The sequence below is a fragment of the Benincasa hispida genome, chromosome 1, assembly GCF_009727055.1.
Source record: "Benincasa hispida cultivar B227 chromosome 1, ASM972705v1, whole genome shotgun sequence".
NCBI classification, from domain to species: Eukaryota; Viridiplantae; Streptophyta; class Magnoliopsida; order Cucurbitales; family Cucurbitaceae; genus Benincasa; species Benincasa hispida.
Window position 1 is genome coordinate 43,020,032 of NC_052349.1, and position 6,389 is coordinate 43,026,420.

Genomic DNA, 6,389 nt, shown 5'->3' on the forward strand with positions numbered 1-6,389 from the left:
AATTTAGGGAGTGTCTTAGGATGTTGAATTAGTTATTATAGTAAGTTGTTATTGTAGTCACATGAAGGTCAGATGTGTTTTCTCTTGACCAACATTTGACATCAAAAGTTACTAAACAAATTCTTGTTTCTAATTCTTAAAAAACAAAATATCGGAAACAAAAACAAGTAAGAAATAGGTAACAAATGTTATCCAACGGAGTCAAAATGTTTTATATCTACACAATCTCATTTGTATATTTAATTACCACTTATCATTCAATTATGAAGAATCTATAAGATGATTCGTCACTCAAAACACAAATGTTAAATAGAAAGCATAGACAAGCACTATAACAACAAAACACAAACAATAAGAAAAACAAGTAAAAATATATAGAAGTTGGTAACCCAGTTCGATGAAATCCACCTACATCTGGAGGAAAATGTGCCCAGAAAAAATAATCCACTAATATTAAAGAGTCAAACAATTACAACATAGTACTTAACTGTAATTCAACGACTACTACAGTGACTCATGTAGAGCCCAACTCACAGATCATCTAGCTCCCTCTAGATGTGAGACTCCCTCTCTATTGAGCACTTTGGCTTCCGATTGTGTGAGACTCCCCTCCTCTTGATTATCTTTCGTTAGCTCAGTGAACTGCCTTCACTGATGAATCTTAGGTCTCCATAAGATAGAGAACTTCTTCCTGAGAATGAAATTTTTTACTCCCCTTAAGACTGAGAATCCTTTCTCAACAATAATATTTTAGGCTCCCCCTAAGGCAGAAATTATCTTCAAGGTATTGTAATTTTCAATCAATACAATCGCACTGCAAAATACAACAAATATAGAACAAAAACTTCGATGTTGCATAAATCGGACACCATGAACAAAAACACTTTCAGATCATAAACAAATATGGCAACGCTAAAAGAACACCATTATTCTCATTTTAAAACCGTGGCCAAGAAAGCAAACAAACTCCTCAATAAAAAATAATAAGCAACACCTTAAATAAGAAAAATATCGGGCAAAATAAATCTGCATAAATTTTTTAGATAAGGAAAGAAAATATAATGTAGGAAGTAATATTGTCTGTGACTAACGTAAGGACTACATTTGTGACAACAACGGAAATCATCACAAGCCACCTTAGAAAAAAAATATAGAGCCAATCAACAAATTTCTAACAAGCTCCCCCTTTCACTAATATTTTTTAAGGCAGAATTATCACACACTAATCAACCCACAAAATGAGAGTTGTCAGAAATAAGTTTAAACAACAACAATAACAAAAAATAAAATAAAATAATAATAAAATAGGTAGAGGTCTTTACAACATAAATTAAACAAACTAAGTCAACCAGCCAACCAGAGTCTAAATAGAAACAAACAATAAAATTACTAAATCCAAAGCCACCAAAGCAGAAACCACCAAAATCAAGTTGTGCTCCCTCATTGTCTCCCCTTTTTGGCTTAAAAAAAATCAATCCCTCCTTTGAGAAGAAGAACCCCCATTAGATCTAGATAGAGTGGCTTTCATCAACCATAACACTTCATCAATCTCAGTTCTACGTTCTTGAAGCTTCTGCATAATGTTAATAATATCATGAGATTCATTTGATAACAAATGCAGATTATGACTGCCAAACGAAGATTCAATTAAGGCTTGGCTAGATTCATTTTATAACAGATGCAGATCGCTGAGTATCACGTACTGGATTGTCAACCCAATGCAACCAACTCTTGATCGCATTCCCCATCATTTAACCGATGCATTCATTAGCGATCACGTACTCCTTCATCTTTATGATGCGATGGACAGCGATTGCGTAGAACTTCTTCTACACGATGCGATCAACAATAGATCGCCTCCTTCCTCGAAGAGCCGCAACCTTTGCGCAGAACTTCGACGAACGACTCAAAAACTTCAAACAAACTTTGAATACAGACTTGATAACGATTATTAATGCCCAAAAACATAAGGGTCTTTACAAACAACCGCAAAAGGATTTAAATCAAAACGAAGCTAAACATCCCAAAAGCATCCATTAATCCTTTGTTTATTACATGCGATGTATGTTTTTTATATGTCATATGGTATATACATATAGTAAATCCCACCTTAGTTTATGCAATGGTCATGCATTATCTCTTTATTGTAATTGTTATAATTTAGAAAAGCATGATTTAATTATATAAGAGTATGCACATGCATCATATAATATAAGAGTTATATTTATGCATGCATAAAAAGCATTGACATGCATCATCTTTATATTATAATAGTTATAGTATAAAGGTGAATGATAGCATGTTTGCTTGGTTGTTACGCATTATATAAAAGTTATATATAGTAATGACCGGACATTGCATGAAACATGACACCTAGGTTATTTTATAAATGTTATAAATGCCTCGTTATGCGCAATGGCTTTAGTTGTTTCCTTTTAAAAGTTAAAGAGAAATTAAAACTAAAAGAAATAAGAAATACATGCATGCTCACTTAGGTTTAATTCATGGTTTTAAAGTGCTTAAAACTTGGATCACATAGACCTAAGATCACGGTTCTAATACAATTATCGACCCTAAGGCTTTAATCTTTTAATCAGTTTAATAGGATTAAATTGGCTAATAAAAGGTTAAAGTGTAGCAAATCTATCTATAAGGGACCTTTTGGCTAAGGCGAGTTCTGTCTAAGCTGGGGTATTTAAGTTGACGGAGACGTAACACTCTACCTGGGAACTTACCTGCAAAGGTGAATTAGATAGATTTAATGCATGCATGCAAGTTAAGGACAGTCCATTAAAGTGTTTAAATGTGACTACTTGAACTTGTTCATATTTCATAGACAAACGTTGTTTATGAGCAGAGTTTAAAAAGATGACTTAGACTAAAATTAGTAGCTGGATTGTCTCGGTTAATGAAACCTTAGGTAGAACATTCAGTAGGAGGTACTTGGGGCATGAGATGCTTCACTTAAACCTTTCACTTTTCTCCTAAATAGTTCACACTATGAGATCTATCCTCGGCCTCGTGGCACCTTTGGTGTGTCCCCTCAACGGATGGTATTTGGGTAGGTTAATATCAAGGTGGATGGAGAGAATGTTCATAGTAAGTGGGAGCGGGAAGTGCAACAGCATATCCCTCGGCCTCCCTTGTTAGGTTGAATAAAGTTACTGCGCATCGCCTCGAGATACCCTGGGAGTGTCCACCTAAAGGATGACAGTTTTGCGCATTTCTTTATTTGATCTCCTGTAAGAGGATAAGGTAACTTAGTCTCTTGTCCTAATATGTCTTTTCCCTACGGTAAGCGCATTAGGGCGGACTCTGGCACCGAAAGTGAGGGGTTACACTTATGTGGAATAGTTAAAGGTTAACGATTTTAGACCGAAAAATGGTGGCTGTTAGGTTCAGTTCCAAGAGTTGGTTCTGCCTAATGGTTGAGAATGTCTCATCTCAGCAAAAGGGCAACTGATCACCCCACCGGTGGCATTTGTCCTGCCTCACTAGGGCATCATTGCAAAATAGAAGTCTATAACTTAGGGTACTTGAAACTATTTTGCAAAACTAATTGGTTTAAAAGTGGTTTAGCAAAATCTAATAAAGTTTTGTTCGTATTTTCAGCAACATTTTCAAATGGCACCAACCATGTTATCGTTGTTAAGCATTGAAAAACTTACTGGCGATAATTTCTCAACATGGAAACACATGATCACGACGATCCTAATCATTGAGGATCTCATGTTCGCTCTCATGGAGGCTTGTCCTCCTATTCCAGCTCCAAATGCCGCTCGAAATGTTCGAGAGGCATACGAGCGATGGACAAGGGCGAATGAGAGGGCCCGAGTCTACATCTTGGCAAGTCTTTCTGAAGTCTTGGCCAAGAAACATGAGCCTACGGTCTCAGCACGTGAGATCATGAAGTCCCTGCGGGGGATGTTTGGACAACCGTCTGAACAGCTTATGCATGAGGCTCTTAAATACATATTCAAATCCAAAATGCAAGAAGGCACCTCTATTCGTGAACATGTGCTTAACATGATGGTCCACTTTAATGTGGTGGAGTTGAATGGGTCTACCATCGATGAGGGCAGCCAGGTTAGCATAATCTTGCATTCTTTGCCAGAGAGTTTCTTGCATTTTGTTAGCAATGTTATTCTTAACAAAGTGAAGTATAACCTTACAACTCTCCTCAACGAGTTGTAGACGTACCAATCTTTACTGAAAAGTAAGAAGAGGCAGAAGGGTGAGGCAAATGTTGTTTCAACCTCCAGAACGTTCTATAGAGGTTCGACCTCAGGAACAAAGTCTGCACCTTCTGCTTTTAACTCTGCAAAGGGGAAGAAGAAGAAGAGTGGTAAGGGAAAAGGGAAGGCACCTGCTAAACCACCGCCTGTTATCCCAAGGAGGCATCCACAAGTTGCAAAAGGAAAATGTTTCCACTGCAACTAAGATGGACACTGAAAGAGAAACTGTCCTCGGTATCTGAAAGAGAAGAAAGCAGCCAAGACTAAGGCCAAGGCCGATAAAGGTAAATGTGATTTACTTATGCTTAAAACTTGTTTAGTGGAGAATGATGATTCTGCTTGAATAATTGATTCAGGTGCCACTAACCAGTTCTTCTTTTCAGGGGATTAGATTTGGTGACAGCTAGAGGCTGGTGAGATGACGATGCGAGTGGCACCGGGTACATCGTCTCAGTTGTGGCAGTCGGAGGACTCTAGTTAGCTTTACAGAATAGGTTTCTTGTTTTAAATGATGTATTATTGTTCCTGACCTAAAAAGGAACTTTATTCTGTAAATTGTTTATTACAATGTAAATATACTATATCTTTTGATTGGAATATTTATATAATGCTAAGGCGTTAGCCATTAATTCCCTCCATAATACTGAAATTTTTAGAAATGTTGTAAATCAATCAAAACGTCGACGAATTTTTCCAAAAGAAATGCCCAACTTTGGCATCTACGTTTAAGGTACATCAATCTCAATAGGATTGAGAGATAAGTGAAGAATGGACTTCTAAGTGAGTTAGAAGAAAAATTCTTTGCCAGTGTGTGAAACTTACCTTGAGGGTAAGATGACTAAACGACCTTTTACTGGAAAAGTTCTAGAGCCAAGGAGCCTCTTGAGTTAGTACATTCTGACCTTTGTGGTTCTATGAATGTGCGAGCCCGAGGTGGCTATGAGTATTTTATCAGTTTTACTGATGATTACTCCAGGTACGGGTATGTTTATCTTATGCAATGGAGTCTGAATCCTATGAAAAGTTCAAAGAGTTCAAGCGTGAAGTTGAAAACGCATTAGATAGACAGATTAAAACACTTCGATTGAATCTGGGTGGAGAGTTTTTGGACTCCGCATTCCAGGACTATTTGATAGAACATGGAATCGTTTCCCAACTCTTAGCGCCGGGTACATCTCAGCAGAATGGTATAGGGGAGAGGAGAAATAGGACCTTGTTAGACATGGTTTGCTCGATGATGAGTTACGCTTCCTTACGGGACTCGTTTTGGGTTTCGTAGTGGAGATTGCGGTGTACATACTCAACTGTGTTCCCTCCAAGAGTATTGCAAGAACACCTTTGGAGTTATGGAACGGGCGTAAAGCTAGTTTACGTCACTTCCACATTTAAGGTTGCCCTGCACATGTGCTTGAGGCTAATCCCAAGAAATTCGAACCACGGTCGAGGTTGTGCCTTTTTGTAGGCTACCCCAAAGGTACACGAGGGGGTTATTTTTATGATCCGATGGAAAATAGAGTGTTTGTTTCAACAAACGCTACTTTCCTAGAGGAGGATCATATAAGGGAGCACAGTCCACGAAGTAAAGTCGTGTTACGTGAACTTTCTAATGAAACAACTGAAACTTCAATAAGAGTTGTTGAAGAGCCTGCTACATCAACAAGAGTTGTTGATGAGAGTTCATCCAGTAGGTTGGTTCCACCTCAAGAGTTGAGCGAACCTCAACGTAGTGGAAAGGTTGCGAACCCATCCGTTCACTATATGGGTTTCACGAAAATCCTTGCTATGGTAGCAGATGGCGACGTTGAGGATCCATTGTCTTATAAGAAGGCAATGGAGAATATTGATCGGGATGAATGGGTCAAGGCCATGGATCTCGAGATGGAGTCAATGTACTTCAACTTAGTATGGGATCTTGTAGATCAGCCTAATGGGGTTCGCCCTATAGGTTGTAAATGGATCTACAAGCGCAAACGGGGTGCTGATGGAAGGTACAGATCTTCAAGGCTCGACTTGTGGCAAAGGGTTATACCCAGGTAGAGGGAGTCGACTATGAATAGACTTTCTCGCCTATTACCATGTTAAAGTCGATCCGCATCCTCCTGTCCATTGCAGCTTATTATAATTATAAGATCTGGCAAATGGACGTCAAGATGG